This window comes from Podarcis liolepis, assembly GCF_965112155.1.
Source record: "Podarcis liolepis genome assembly, chromosome: 2".
Taxonomy (NCBI): domain Eukaryota; kingdom Metazoa; phylum Chordata; class Lepidosauria; order Squamata; family Lacertidae; genus Podarcis; species Podarcis liolepis.
In genome coordinates, this window is record NC_139555.1 from 71,489,908 (window position 1) to 71,506,289 (window position 16,382).

Genomic DNA, 16,382 nt, shown 5'->3' on the forward strand with positions numbered 1-16,382 from the left:
GGAGGGGGAGAGGCCGGGTGCAGGGATGGAGGGACGGGTGGGCGAGCGCGTGAGTGAGTGAGTGGCAGCCGCCAAGCCTTGGCCGAGAGCCAGGAAGGGCCTCCCCGGAGGAGGAGGGAGGCGCAGAGTGGGAGGGAGGGAACCCCAGGGGTCATCTAGTGACGGCGCCCCAATCGAAAATTTGACTTAAAAAAAAAAATCTTTCGAATTTTTTAATTTTTCCCGCGGCACACCAGGCAACATCTCGCGGCACACTAGTGTGCCGCGGAACAGTGGTTGGGAAACACTGACCTAGATACTTACTTGGGAGTAACCCCCATTGAACTAAAAAATCATTCTGTCTGCAAGTCTGTTTAGAAATGGAAACATACAATGGCCGCTGAACCTTTCACTATACGCTATACACCTTTGTTGCACCATTAGGTCCAGCCGTGACCGACTCTGGGGTTGCGGCACTCATCTCGCTTTATTGGCCGAGGGAGCCGGCGTACAGCTTCTGGGTCATGTGGCCAGCATGACTAAGCTGCTTCTGGCGAACCAGAGCAGTGCACAGAAACACCGTTTAGCTTCCCGCCGGAGCGGTACCTATTTATCTACTTGCACTTTGATGTGCTACCAAACTGCTAGGTTGGCAGGAGCAGGGACCATGCACTCCGTCGCAGGGATTTGAACCACCAACCTTCTGATCTGCAAGTCCTAGGCTCTGTGGTTTGACCCACAGCACCACCCGCGTCCCTTGTTGCCTATAAGATTCTGTTAAATTGTTGCCTATGGGCAGCACCAGATTTAGTGTGGTGCTGGTAGCTCTCCCGCACAGGGGGCCAAGCTGAGAAGGTGCAAAATTGAGAAGATCCATTTGGGGGCACCAAATTTTGGACAGGGCGCCATATTACAGAAGATCAACAAGGTCCACTCTGCTGTGGGGGTACATGAAGTTATCTGTGTGAATGAGGATATAGGTCAAGAGAAGAAAGTGAGGAATAAACAAACATGGAGGAAATGGGAAGTTCCTATATCCTTGCCATCTTCAACATATTGTGCATATTATTATTATTATTTAAATGACCACGACAAACATGCACATCAGCATGGGGAAGTTTGTGATGCTGTCATGTCATTTGGCTATGCTACATAGGTTATGCTACGTTTGGACTAATCACACAGGTCTGTTATATGGGGAGAGATTCTCCAAGCTCCACTTATCTATCTTTGGTTGGTCCTGACCTTGGCTGTGTGTTTTGCTCAGAGAAGAAGACAGGAGACTTTCACACCGGAACAGGCTACCCACAGCCTAAACAACACACAGGAGCCAAGACAGCAAGAGGGTGAAGTGCTGGGAAGTGTTTACATCTCCCTGCTTCAGAGAGTATGACCTCACTAACTATTCTAAATACGGGAGATAAGGCACTGCTGCTGTTGCTCACCCTTCTCTCAGATAAAATAAGCTGGTGCATGAGGCACCAGAGCATTTCTTGAAGGGTACAGGAATACTAGACCAAAATGCTGCTTTAAATAATTGTTCATAATGGAAACGACAAACAGGTTGGCTATCAAGAGTTTCCCCCACCCACTCGTCCGCATTTTCCTCAAGTGCTGTCAGCTTCCATGAGCTTTTCAATGATGCCACAAGTGCCCAATTTTTTTAAAAAAACAACTTCCATATAAGAACACCCCTCTGGGCTGCTTGCCAAAGGCAACCAATGACAGGGCCTGCAAGGAAGGATGACCCAACAAACCACTAACATGACTGACTGCCAGCATGTGGATTTGATGACCAGCACCGCTGTGACGGAAACCCATCCCCCAGGCAGGCTGCCAAGTTGAAGAACAGGCTCAGCTGCTTAGAAAAGGGCTCATTTATTTTGTTCACAAATGTGCTCTTAAACTACGGGTTTTTATGAAGTGAATGTAAGCTGCCTTGAGAATTTCCTGCTGAAAGGTAGGATACACAACTGAAATTAAGTAAAGATAAACATCTTGCCCACTGTGTCTCTGGCGTCACATCTGCACCACATTTAAAACACGTGGCTTCCCCCCAAGAATCCTGGAAACTAGCTTGACCCTTACCAAGCTACAATTCCCAGCACCCTTAACAAACTACAACTCCCATTACTACCAAGATTAATGATAGCAGATAATAGTTATGTATTTTGTTCCTACAACTGTATTGTGTGGAAAGCCGTTATTACTCCTGTTTTGCAAGTAAGAAATAAATACTGAAGTATAACAATGGGATGAAGGCTACTCCAGTGGACTCTTCTTTCCTTCCCAGAGCAGATGTAAATCCTATAAGCTATCTTTATTCATCTCCTAAAAGAGATTGATCAGAAGGGAGTTTCAGTCTCAAGGACCAGTTACCACTTAAGTTTTTTGCAGAGCACTGCCAGTGGAAAATAGAGTTTGTGCTGTTTATGTTTATCATGCCAGAAAGCATAAAATCAGTGTTAAGTACGATTGCTTCCCAATGGACAGGGATGCTTCCAGATGAGAGCCTCACATCACAAATGGTTCATTCAGTTCTGATTTCGCTGTATGTGCAATTGGCATATTAGCTTTCAACACATTTCTGTGTTTCAGTCTTGGATATTCATTGTTATTCCACTGACTGCTGTCCACACCAGCGGGAGGAGCCTGACGGAATGTGTACAGAGGTGCGGAGGGGGGGGGGCTGTTCCTACTCCTCACTCACTCCTCTTTTGTCCTTCACTGCCTTTTTCTGGACCACACATGTATGCATGGATGCAGATATTTCTGTACTAGTGCATACACACATTTATTTATTTATTTATTTATTTATTTATTTATTTATTTATTTATTTATTTATTTATTTATTATAAAGGAAGTGCACAAAAGTGCAAGAGCATATGTTACCAAATGTACTTATGTTTCCCATGCTTTCAGGGAGGCAATATCCATATTAGTTTTTTTCTTTTTTTTAAAAAAATAAAAATACTGCAGTTTTGCACAAAGGTGATATTTTTCCCAAGGCTTGCCCAAAAATAATAAAGAGGCCTTGCACAACATCTTGGTATTTTCAATTTAACGAAAATTAAGTCCCACTGTGCGTACTGCAGTCCTCCTCCCTGAAGTAATCCCCCATGCATACCTTACCAAGGACTTGTGAGAGCAGCTCTTTCTGACCAGGTTGCTAAAGTTCAAACATGCCTCTAGAACACAGCAGTTGGTGAAAATAAGCATATTCATATATTTTGGACTCCTGGAAACAAATGGCTAGATGTACTCCTAGGTGAGCCCTTGGAAGCAGGGGTGTGGCCTTAGAGCCAACCACCAAAATGTCACAATACATGTGACAACCCCCCCCCCCCACGTGCTAATGAGCTTCCACGCTAGCAGTGACTGCAAATGTATAACAAGCTTGTTTTTACTCATCAGATTTTCCATGGTAAGAGGAAATTCCAGATTAAATATATAAAAAGTAGAGGCCAGCATTTGATCATTCATTACAGTGTTGTTTGGGTGATGAAAAAAATCTTACATGCATGAGCAGCACTGATTTCACAATAAACATCCATCTGGAAGCACCTTAGATATGGGAGTCTCTCTTTTGAAATCCCAGAATAACATTACTTTCCTTCTTCCACAGCTTTATCTCAAACAGCTGAGAAAGTCACTTTTGCTGTTTACAGAGAGAAGTCTAAAGTTTGTTATTTAAGAGCTGAGAAGAGCCTTCTCAGTGGTGCCCTCTCCTCAGTTTATGGAATATCTACCAAGAGAGGCTTGCCTGGTGTCTATGCTGTTGTTATTAATCACTTTAAAAACAAAAAAACAAACTCAAGACTACTTTAAAAAAAAAAGCATATAGTGATGGCCTTTTTTGTGCCAGGCAAAGAGGTCAGGAGAAATTCAACATTGCCCTGTTACAAATGTCCCATCAGTGCAAACATTTCTGCTTGCCCAACAGAATGATCTCCCCTTTTCTACCCTCTCACAATGTTCTGGGGTTTCTTCCCAACTCCCCCCAAAAAGGGGAGCAGTAGAGTGGAAGTCCTAGTGCCGGCTTCTGCAGTTAGTTGAATCTGGCCCTTCTGTTATTCCAAGCAGTGCCATAACTACAGGGGAGGTTGCTGGGTTTTTTGCCCTGGGCAAAGCCTCCAGAGGGTCACCACTGAGGCTCCCAGCCTCTCTCTGTGTGTATACAAATGTGTGTGGGGGGGGGTGTGTCCCAAATTGGGTCTTTGACCCGGTTAAAATAAAGCCTAGTTTCACTCCTGCTTCCAGGTCTTTTTAACATTATTTTATCACTCTTTCATTCTTAATTAACATTATGTCAGACTGATATGGATCTTTTGCCTGCTTTTATTGCGATTGTGTTGCTCTCAGCTCTACTTTTTTACGTCTTATTAGCTGTCCATTTGACTAGGTAATTTTGAGCATAGCTGTAGGGTTTTTAAAAATCTATGCTGTTTCTAAATTTAATTATGATATGTTCACTGTGTTTTTGCCTTTTATAATCTGCTTGGAAATTTTATTGCCCAGAGGACCTATGATTAATAGGATGTAAATAATAAATACAAATACAAATGAATAATACAAATACAAATAAACAGTGACATCATCAGCTGAGCTGGCTGTATAATATGCTCTTGCGCCACCACATTATGGATGTTGGCTGAAGTGAGGCCAGTGCAGAGGTTGCCTGGTGTCCTCTTGGCTCTGCTGATAACAGGCAGAAAGGTGGAGAGCACAAAGCACCAGTTGCCTGAAGCTGGACAGCACTTGCTATTCTTGGCAGCACTGGCTGGAAAATTGGAAGCTTCAAAAGAATTTTGTTTTCATTTGTTTGGGAGGCAGCCAAGCATCTGGGAGGCAGCTGAGGAGGAAGAGTGTAAGTGGAGGGAAACCTGTTCAGTTTACTATTTATCTATCAGATATGAATCTCATACTGGCTTTCTCCAGGTGTTGCAATCTATCTCTTCCTATCTCTTGGCCTGGAGCTTCAAGGTGTGCTTGTGCTGTCTCCTGTACCTCAAAACATCTCCCTTTCTCTCTTTTCCTTTTTTGGAGCATCTAGTGACCTGTACACTGCATCAGTTCCCACCTGTACATACCTGTAGATGCAGCAACCCTCCCAACCATTCTAATTATTATTTACAGTATTTACAATATTACATAGAGGATAAGTCTGTCAATGGCTACTAGCCTCCACATTGTGCCTCCACAGCAGGAGGCATCAATGCTTCTGAATACCAGATTCTGGGAACCACGGGAGGGAAATTGCTCTTGTGTTCTGGTACTGCTTGCTGGTTTCCCACAAGCATCTGGTTGGCCACTGTGAGAACAAGCAGTCCATAAAGGGCGGCTGCTGCTGCTGCTGCTGCTGCTGCTGCCCAGGACTGCCTGCTGGGAGCCTGAAGGCCCCTGCCCTGCCTCTCTCCACCTGGCTTGGGCTGGGGCCTGGCAGGCTCCATAAAGGGCGGTGGCGGCTGCTTGACAGAGAGGGCTCCTTTTTAAAATTGCTATTATTTTTTATCTATGTCATTTTAAATTGTAATTGATATTAAAGTTGTATTTTTAGCTTTAGATTTTATGATTTCTGTGGAAATTGTTTTCTGTTTGGTTGTGTACCTTTTGATGTGTTTTAGTTTTTTTTAATGATTTTTGTTATATTAGTAATTATGTAAATCTTGTCATGTTATAAGCCGCCTTGGGCATTGTTTTAACTATGGAAAGGCGGTATACAAATAAAATGGTGATGATGATGATGATGATGATGATGGACTGGATGGGTCACTGGCCTGATCCAGCACGCCATTCTTTTATTCTTAATAATCATTATCCAATGAACTCTGGGCAGTATATAATATATGCCCCCTTTATACCTCAATGCAACCCTATTAACCTTTGTGGTAGGTTAAGTTGAGAAAGTGTCTGGCCAAAAGTCACCCAGTGAGTTTCATGACTGTGCAGAGAACTGAACCTAGGTTTCCAGAGCCCAACAGTCTAGCCACTACAATACTACCCTCGGTCGAACAAGATTATCCCTATCATATATGCAGGTGGTAATTTATAGAACGGAAATAAGAAAGCCAGCTTTTGAAAAGAAAGCGTCATTCTTCTTCCCTCATTTCTACTGCCACTGCTCACTGGTGTTAAAAAAAAAAAAAAGGTGTACTCCCAACCCATTGCAATAATACCTACTTTACTTTATTCATACCTGATAGCTCTTTTTTATGTCAGCTGTTCTTGTGTTGGGAATGTCACATGATTCATGTGCTCTCGCCAAGGCTGCTAGCATAGGATATAGCCATAAATAAAGGAAACCCACTCATGCCACAATAAATCTGCCAGTGTTTATGGTATCACAAAATTCTCTGTTGGTTTTGCTGCTTGCCAGGTTTCTAATACTGAGTTTTTGTAAACTTGGCAATTCTGGCAGAGTCGTTTTGAAATCTCGCTTTAATCAGTGAAGAATTTTGTACATTAACATTTCACCCATAAACTTGGACTGCGTCTGTTTCTTTATCCTGCTCACTGTGTAGCCATTTCTAATTTGTAGCTGAATTTAAACACCATTCTGAAGCACACCTTCAAATTATACTGATTGTGCTCAAGCCTGATTAAGTTCATTGTGGACATAATTAGGATTTGTGAAGAGTTGTGCAACAAAATAAAAATTATATATATATAAGGCTAATATTCTATGCAGAGTTAGCTGGGAGCAAGTCCTACTCAGTTTAGATACTCTTACTTCTGAGTAAGCCTGCACACAATTTGGCTCCATATTGTGCAATTTACAGACTGTGAAAGAATGCATAATTTCTATCCAGTACAGTATTACAGAAATCCCATGAATGTGTTTATTACCAGATTTTATGAGAATAGTTTGCTCTCTGCTGCACCAATTAACTGCTTTCTTAACATAGGCCTGTTTCGCACATATCACTAAGCCGTAGTTTGTTTAGCAAACCATGAATTAACTATGAACTGTCCCACAATCAAATAAACCATAGTTTGTTTCTCTAAGGCTTTAACTCCTCTTGCCTCATGCTTTTGTACCTTGATGAGTGACTGGGGTGGGACAGCCAAACAAATCAGGGTTAATGAAGGTTGCCAGGTGTACACATGTTGGCAAGCCATAGCTAAACAAAGCAAGATTCATAAGCCAACAATACATCATGCCTTCAGTTCAAAGTTCGTTGGCAATTCACATACTATAGCCACTGGGCAGGGTTTTGGACAAACAAACAAATTGTGGTTAAATTAACCACAGCCCAGAGCTATACAGACTAGATTTGAGAGTCTTAACTTTTCTGCTGATGCAACTAGCCCATTTTAAAACATGCTAGTAGCTGGAGCATCTTTTGAGCAGAGGCAGTTTTAATTTCTTGAGGCAACTTTTCACTGCTTGAAAAGTTCCCAGTAAGCAACGTTTGCTTATATAAAGGACAGACAAAAGGAAGCACTTATTCACAAAATGATTGTGGTTTTCACTGCCAGAAGATGTAGTGATGTCCAGTAGCTTAGATGGCTTTAGAAGTGGAGTAGACAGACTCATGCTGTATATCAGTGACCACTAGTCTTGATGATGGTAATATGCTACTTCCTGTTTCATCCATTACTGAGGATAGGGGGTGCAGCAACAACAGCAACAAAACATTTGAGCAATCTGATCATATTTTTCTTTAAATAAAACAGATGTAAATTGAGTATCTGTAATGCTGCTATGTGGATTGGTTTTCTTGTGGATTAAACATTACTCATGTCAGAATGAATTGCAGTTGAGGAAGGCACTTAAGTATGCATAGTTGCCAGGTCTTCCTTTGGCAAAATTCTTGACTTCATCAGGTCTTTAAATTCCTACCATAGGTTTGATTTCAAACGAAGCACAATTTGCAACAACAACTGTTTCTTCCGTCAGTGAGAACTATGGAGGTTATGTCAACTGAAAGCCCCTGGCTTTCTTTGTGGTAGCTCATACCCTTTGGAATGCTCTGCAGTACCCACCCTTGGTTATTTTGAAGGCACCAGCCACAGGGGCACCTGACATTTGTTAAAAACACAACCATTTCCCCCATTGGTTCTAGTTCCAGTCCTCCTATATTTTTGATGACACCTGTGGCATTCCTTTTTAATATAAGATGACTTTAATGTCTTTCTCTATGTTGTACACAGCTTTGGGGGTTTTCTGTGGTAAGCTGTATACAAGTTTTTCTAAATAAATAGATAAAGGCTGCACTCCTATGCACATTTATTCATAAAAATTCATTGGGTCTTGCATTGCAGGAACCATGCGTAAGTTTTGGCTGCATGTGAGATAAAGCTATGTTGCAACCCATCACAAGTCTTTAGGGTAGGTCTTTAGGATAGGCCAACTGTCATTTTTTTGATGATATGTTTACAAGTGAGAATTGCAATAAAATGCTGCAATGTAATCTCATCTCCAAGCATGAACCTGCCAGCCATGCTCTCCTCCAGCAGGCCATTCCATTCTCTCCCTCCCTGCTCCATTTTCTATTTTTATTTTCCAATTGACATCCGTCAATCAACATTTTTTGGTTACTGAGTATGCTTAGTAACCTGGGAATATTTTTTGTTTTTTGTTTAAATGTGCTTCTACAAACCCCCAAGTACAAGCTGATGCCTTCCTCATTTCTCAGTGGCCCTGTTTTCCCTCCATTTCTATCGGTACTCACCACCCAAGTTCACTATTACAAGGAGTTCTCATTATACAGTTTGCAGGCTCAAGTTAGGCATTTAATCTACAAGGCAATATGACCTGCAACTTTGACTATCGATACCAAATGACATGCTTGAATCTGTGGTGTCTGCCATAGTCTTCAGACCCCTTCCGTGTCAAAATCACATGTAGAGTCATCTGGGAATTGCATATGCATCTATTTTATTAAAAACACACAACCCAAAGTCACAACTATCTGCTGCTTCCCAATGCATATGTACTGCATATGTATGCATTACAACAGATGCATGGTTTTTAATGTGTTCCCCCCCCCCCCACGTCTCACTGCTGAGGGGTAGTCAATAGAAACAAAAGGTGACACTAAATAATTGCATGGCTTTGTTACCTCCTTATGCATTGGAGAGTACCTTCTCTCTCTTTCACATACCATCCTTCATGAAAGATAGCTGGAAACACTATATAAAAGTGGGTTATACATACTCACATCTGTATATAAAGAGTATATACACACACTCATTCACTCACTATATATAGAGAGAGAGTATATGTAGAGATCCTACAGAAATATAGACACACACACACCGCCCAATAATTCATTAATAAACAAACCAGCATACACTCTATAGCCCTCGATTCCCAGCAGCTGGGAAAGACTTCAGTTTTTTAAAGTGCAATACATTAAAGTCAAGTTGCATTCTGGTAGCTGAGCAAAGGAAAGCCACAGGCCCTTGGGGGGAATCGCCAGCCAGTAACCTGTTCTACAAGATGCTGGGAGTGGGGGAAGTGAGCAACCCCGCTGTCCGAGAAAGAGTGGGAGGCAGAGAGAATGCCTTACAGTAAGAGCTGGCTGCACTAGCAGCCATGAACTTTCCCAGAACCCCATGCTAAAGACTGTGCCTCTGTTAGCAGACTGCAAGGTCATAAAGGGCCTTGCAGCCTGTTCCACCCGCCTTGCTCTTGCAAAGGAGGCCCAAGAATGGACAATAGATATAGCAAATACTGGGGTCATGGAGCTGTAGCAAAAGGGGGCCGTTCTGGGAGCAATATTGCTTGGGTGTGTGCACCCCCTCCGGCGCCCACTGCCAGCAGTGGAGCATAGGGACAGGTGTGAGACAGCAGCTTAGGATCACAAGTATGGGGGGTGGGGTTGGTATAAAAAAGGCCTGACCAAAAAACAAAACCAAACCCTGAGGGGTAACATCCCAACCAGAGAGGCTGGAAGAGCTGAACACTCCCCAGGTGCCGTGTGTGTCCCATCCCGCCCCCTTCCCCCATGGTGCCTCCATAAGCTTCATTTGGGTGGTCTATGGTGTGCCTGTATTAAATATTCATACTGATTTAACACTGTGTTTTTATTGCTTCTTTTATTTCTTATAATATACGTTTTATTGCAGTACGGTTTGAATTCTAAATACAGTGGTACCTCGGGTTACATACGCTTCTGGTTACAGACTCCGCTAACCCAGAAATAGTACCACGGATTAAGAACTTTGCTTCAGGATGAGGGCAGAAATCGTGCTCTGGCGGCGCAGCAGCAGCAGCAGGAGGCCCCATTATCTAAAGTGGTGCTTCAGGTTAAGAACAGTTTCAGATTAAGAATGGACCTTCAGAACGAATTAAGTACTTAACCCGAGGTACCACCATATCTCTTCTTCTTTTTTAAGCCCTTGAAGAAGGAAGCTTGGGCATATAGCATAGCATGAGGTTTGCACGGGGGTCAAAGCATCCAGGGTCACAGACAACTCAGTTCGACTCAAGAGTAGACCCATTGGCATTAATGAACCGCAGTTAGTCCTGTCCGTTAACATCAATGGGTCCACTCTGGCGTAGGCCTAGCATAGGCTACAACCTCAACTCATGGAAGGGCTGGCTTGGAGGGCAGTGAAGTTACTGCCAGTGTCATGGCCGGCTCTATCCATCCAAAAGAGTGAGTGTCCTTCCGGTTTTCCGGGGCCCGCTCCCGTGGAGAGGGGCGACGGGCAATCCCACGCGGTTGTGGAGAGCAAAGCGGGTGACCGCGGGCACGTGGCCGAGGGCGGCGGCTGACCCTTCCCCGCCCCGGGCGGCCCGCTTCTCCCGATCGCGGCTGCTGCTGCTTCTTGGGCTTCTGCTGGGCGTGGGCCCCGCGCTCCGCTCCTGCCTTTCTCCTCTGCTGGCTCCCGGCATTGATCGACGCCCCACCCAGGGAGTCTTCAACTCTTGACGCCTGCGGGAGCCACTTCGGATCCGCCGCTCGAGCCAGCTCCACCCCTTTGGGTTGACTCGCCGGCGCTGCGGGTTGGAGAGAGTTAGAGCGGGGAGGAGAAGCCGGGCAGCCCCTCGCTCCTCATCCAGCCACGGAAGAGGGAGACACAGGGAACGGACACCCCGTGGGGGACTGCGAGGATCTGACTCCCAGAATTTAGCCGGATCTTACCCTCCATCGGTACTGGCGGCGAGACTCCGGAGAGGCGCTTCCCCCTCCCCGGCACCCGGCTCGGAGCGCCCCCCTTCGGCGGCAGCGGCGGCAAAGAAAGCGAGGGTCGTCCCGAGCTGGAGAAGCAGGTGAGTTTCGCTGCGTTTTCCCTTCCGCGCCGTCTGTGGTTGGAGATGTGTCGCTAGACTAGAGCGCCCTTGCAACTTTGCAGGCGGGTTCGGGCTGATCGAGGCTAAGTTTTAGCGAGGACTTTCCTGTGTTGTGACATTAGATTGCGCTTCGCGGAAGATCTTCGCTGCAGCCCCCTAGTCCTCATGGAGGAGAAGCGGAGGCGAGAAAGGCAGTTGTTCCCACAAGCTGCTTGCCAGGAAATGTTTAGTTTGCAGGAATCTTGCACACACGCACAGTGTGGACTGCACCTCTTTTGACCCTCTTTCTGCCCTTGGCAGGCATCGCCAGGTCATAGCGGAATCACTCCACACTTTGATGAACTCTTTAATGATCATCTCGATGGCACAGGCAAAGGGGTGGTGATAAGGGTTGCCCCTGTTTGGTTTTGGCAAGCTAGTGTATGCAGAAGACTCTGATTCCTTAGAAGACTCTAAGGAATATATGAGACCCGGAAGAGAGTTCAGCTCTTGTAAAATGATTATGAATCTACACAGTTGTGAACTGGAAGAAAGGTTAAAGTCATTCATTGCCCTTGCCTTTACACCCAGACAAAACAATCCCAACATGTAAGGTTTGAAGGACTGGCATTAAAATCAAGGCTCTTGAATTTTGTAGCCCTGAAAGGGGGACAGTAGAAGGCACAACTAGAAAGCCATACTCTCCCTGCGAATTAATGCATTACTCCTGAAAGAGCAGTAGGGATTTTTTGGGGTATCCACTGTGGCCGAGAGAAAGAGGACCAGGTCTCCTCCTGCTGGTGACTCACCACCAGCCATTGGCTATCATCACATGGAAGAAAAGATGGAAAAGGCAAAGTTGAACACTCTCTATTCTCATGCAATCACTCTCTGACTGCAGCTCTAAATGTGCACTAAGTTCTTAGAAGCCTTTTTTTAGGAGAATGACTGTATATTTCTGGAGTCAGCACTTCTCTCTGCAAAGCCACTGGAGCCAGCCTCAGTGGAAGGAGGCCAGACCCCTGCGGGAGAAGACGGGCATATTATTTTGGGAAGGGGGTTTGGAGGGATATAGAATTTGCTTCCTTCCTCTCCTTGTGTTAGCATTATATTTAATTTTCTGTATCATTATAAACTCGGAAGACCTGGCATTAGAAACTGATGTGGCATTGCTGGGTCAAAATCAATTACAGTTGTTATTATAGTAGCTTTCCAGGGTTATAACTTTCATATGTGATTGGTGCATAGAGCTATTGGGAAAAGACAGATATGTTGAGTCTGAGGGGTGTTTGAGTCGGGACCCACCCTATTCCTGCAAGTTGTTTTAACTTTTTAAAATACTGAATTTTAAATTATTGCAACCCACCCTGGGACCTCCTGGTGAAGGGCTAGTAATAAATGTAATAATAAATATGTAAATAAACAAACAAACCATCTAGTGCACCATTCTTCTGAACCAGATCATCTTCAGAGAAACTTAGAATTGTAGAAGTGGAAGGGACACCAAGGATCATCTAGTCCAAAGCCCTGCAATTCAGGAATTTCATCAAATAGGAAATTCAGAACCAGAACATCCTCATAAGATGGCTTGTCCAAGCCTTTGTAATTGGTACCATTGTCACATCTGCTCCCAATGGTGCTCCTCTGGGGGCTGCTAGTGGGGGCGCAACACACACCTTTTTTTACCTGCTATTTGTGCAAGTCTGGTCTATCAGAAAACATGTATCTCATTTTTTTTAATGGCTGCATGCACAGGTAAACAAATACCTGCATTCATGCACACAGTGGACTTCAGGTTTCTAGAAATTAGGGAATGTGAGGAAGTACTAATTGAAGGGATAGCAGCACACAGTGCAAATATATCCCACCAAGCACTGCCCACTAGTGTGGATGGGGAACACTGATTCAATTGAAAATGTGTGGGCAGATGTGCACAAATGCGCACATGAAGAATCAGATCTGTCTGGTCTATATGCACATTAGCACTCTGGTGTATACACAGCCTGAGAGCTCTTAAGTATTTGAAGAGTGCTACCATGACACACACACACTGTCACCCCTCAGTCTTTTCTTCTCGATGCTAAATGTACCTAGTTCCTTCAACTTTTCATTCTAGGACTTATTTTTTCATACCACTGACTCTCTTCACTGCCCTCCTTTGAACCCATTCCAGTTTGCCTATATTCTTCTTAGAAATGGACACAGTACTCCAGGTGAGGTCTTATTCTTGCAGGTGAGGTCCTACTAATGCAGAATGTAGCAGAAATATTACATCTTGTGACTTGGAGGCTATAGCTCTGTTAATGCAGTCATCTTAGTCTCTATTTGCAACTGCATACATGTTCAGCTCATGGAATCAGCTACAATTCTGAGATCTTTTTCATATATGCTATTGCTGAGCCAAGGATCTCCCATCCAGTACCTCTGGAATTGGGTTTAGGGTTGCTGTCGTTTCTGCCCAAATGCAGAACATCTAATTTGTCTCTGTTGGTCTTTGCTTTGTTAGTTTTGGTTTCCTGTGTGTTTGGATTTTTAATTTTATTTTCTGCGCATTTTAAATTTATACCCTTATGAATTAAACAGCTAAAGGATCTACTCATGTTTAATTTCAGCTAGTATAAAAAGGCTAAGCATGGGTTTAGGCTGCCTGCATCAGGATTTCTTCATGCACTAGCAAACTCCAGTTCAGTCTCCTTATGCCTAATATGGGCAAGTTCATGGGGTCCACAGGGTGCTCCTTTATAACGCAGAGCATTGCATAACAGAAGCTGAGTCGGTACTGCATAGTTTGTTCTGCTCCCAAGTTTTGCTGGAGGGCACCTCCTTTTTATCTGCGGAGAGGATGGAGGCGGGAGCATTGCCTTACCAGCTGACTTGTGTTCTCCTTGTCACCCAGTCCATGTACAGTAATAAACTTTTAGAGGCTTCAAGCAGTTTCTCTGGCTTTGCTCCCATCCCTGGCAGTATCATAGCATCAAGTCTTTTAAAACAACAGTGTGTAGATTTCAAACTGAGTTGCAGAGAAAATAAATCTCTCTTCCTATTAGTGATGGTGATTTGAAAAGAAGCATCACGGATAGAAATGTAAGCCCTGGCACTATAGGGCTGCTTTGCATGGCATGTTAAACAAAACCTTGGTTTAGCAGGACTATGCAAGCTTGTGGGATTTGGGGGAGGAACTCATAGGTGCTTTGTTGCTCCCTGTGTTGAGCAGGGCTAAAACTTGACAGCTCAGAGGTGGGAAACTTGCAGCCTGCCTAGGGGATCTAGCTGGCCCATGAGGCCATTTTCCCCAAACCATGTCCATGTGTCCATCAGATTATGTTGCTGGGTGATGTCAGCTGATTGGTGGGGACATGGCTCAATTCTGCCGGATGCTGCAGCCAGCAGAATTGAACCCTTCACTCACCAATTGCTGGAGAGTGCTCCCTGAGAGGACTGCACTGGCGAAGCAGACTCTTGTTCCATCCATGCTGCTCAGCTTTGTCAGGTGGGTGTCATGATGTCATATGATTGACAGTTGGCCAGCAGGGGTGATGGGAATTAGAGATCAGACCCACCAGGCCAAAAACATTGTGGCTTAGCCATGAGGACCAGGAAAATGCAAAACGGCAGCAAGCTGCTCTGCAGGAGCCCATAGGGTCTTGCTAAGCCAAGGTTTGGCTCACAGTGTCATGTGAACCAGGCCAATCCAGTGGTGGACCTGAGGGTTTCAAATTTTGATGCTGCCTTGTGTGGTGCCAAAATTTGGCACCCTCGACCTCTTGCTTTCCATTCTATATCATAGTTGTAGCGACCCCTGCTGACCCCCCCCAGGCTCCGCGCCCAGAGTGGCTGAACCGGTCGTGCTCCCCTAAATTTGCCTTTGACCATAACTTTGGAGGGTTCGTTCTCTTATCAGCATAATATCTTCCAAATAGGACATGTTGAATTTGTCAGAATGTTACTTGGAATTATACCAAAGTTCCGTCTTTCTACAGACCTCAGGAATGTCACACAAAGGTCCAAGGAAGGGCAAAATCACAGTAGTCTGGAAACTGGAGTTGCTTATGCATGCAACTGTGTCTTATTTTTGGTATAGAAGAGACGTGGCTGTAGTAGATATTTTGGCTTCAGGGTTCAGAAAGCAAAAATATGTCAGCCTACCCTATTCCAAGAACATCTTCCAGTCAGAGTCTTGTAAATATGAAGAAAACATAATATTCCTAGAATGTTGCACTGTATCTGTCTGTCTGTCTGAAATAGTTGTACTGCTTAGCAGTCACAATTCCCTTCTCTAGACCAGGGATGGAGAATCTGTGGCCCTAGATCAGCAACATCTGGTTTAGAGAAGGGAATTCCAGCAACACCTGGAGAGTCCGAGGTTCCCCATCCTTCTTTCAGAGGCAGTGATAAACAGGGACATAGACTGTGTCCAAATTTTTGGCCATCATGATAAATATAATGCCTCTAGAAGGCAGTGATGGATGTCAGAAACATGACTAAACAGCTGCCAATACGGGACATGGCTGTTATGGATGTGCACAGCTAAGCCAGCAAAAGAGATGGCCACCCTTGTTCTAGCTGCAGTAAAAGAAGAGGAATAGAGGAACATGTGTAGGAAGGGAAAATTTGTATGACAGGCCTGGACTTCACTGAATTTCACATCAAATGCAACTGTCCCAACATCTTCCACTCTTGTTTAGGGAGTGGTGAACAATGTAAGGAGAGATTTGTACACTGCCAACAATTGGCAACTTAGAGGAGTTTCTGTCAACTGAGTGTATATGAATTTTGATGAATAAAGTAACAAAGATAGCCAAGAAACAAAGAAAGCTACATATGGGTTACTGGAGAAGAAGGGTGGAGCATAATTCCACAGAATCATAGAATTGTAGGGTTGCAAGGTGCACCAAGAGTCATCTAGTCCAACCCCCTGCAAGGCAATGCAAGTTGGATCCATTGTCAGGGACTGGCAGGGCTCTGGTGAGTATGTGGCAGAGGCAAGGAGGCTGGAGGCTGACCCAGCAAAGGGCGCCAGCAATTTATGGGTTTTTGTGCCACCCACAAGGCAGGAGCCAGGGCTAGAAGAACAGGAAGAGTCTGAGTAGTCAAGAGATGGAGGATGAGGCACAGGACATGTTGGAAGCAGAGGCTGTTCAGGTGAGAGGCAAGAAGTAAAGTTACAGGAAACTAGGC

The 16,382-nt window shown here is 44.5% G+C and overlaps 1 protein-coding gene across 2 annotated transcripts in view; it reads left to right on the forward strand.

The window, feature by feature from the left end:
• SEMA3B (semaphorin 3B) overlaps positions 1-16,382 on the forward strand; it is a 76,250-nt gene that overhangs the window by 6,543 nt on the left and 53,325 nt on the right. Inside the window, exon 1 of one of the 2 annotated variants that reach the window (XM_083488703.1) lies at positions 10,313-11,204. The exons of the other annotated variant lie outside the window; for it this stretch is intronic. The gene's annotated coding sequence lies outside the window, so the exon portion shown is untranslated. Of the gene's footprint in view, positions 1-10,312; positions 11,205-16,382 lie in introns of those variants that run through there. 2 annotated transcript variants of the gene reach the window in all.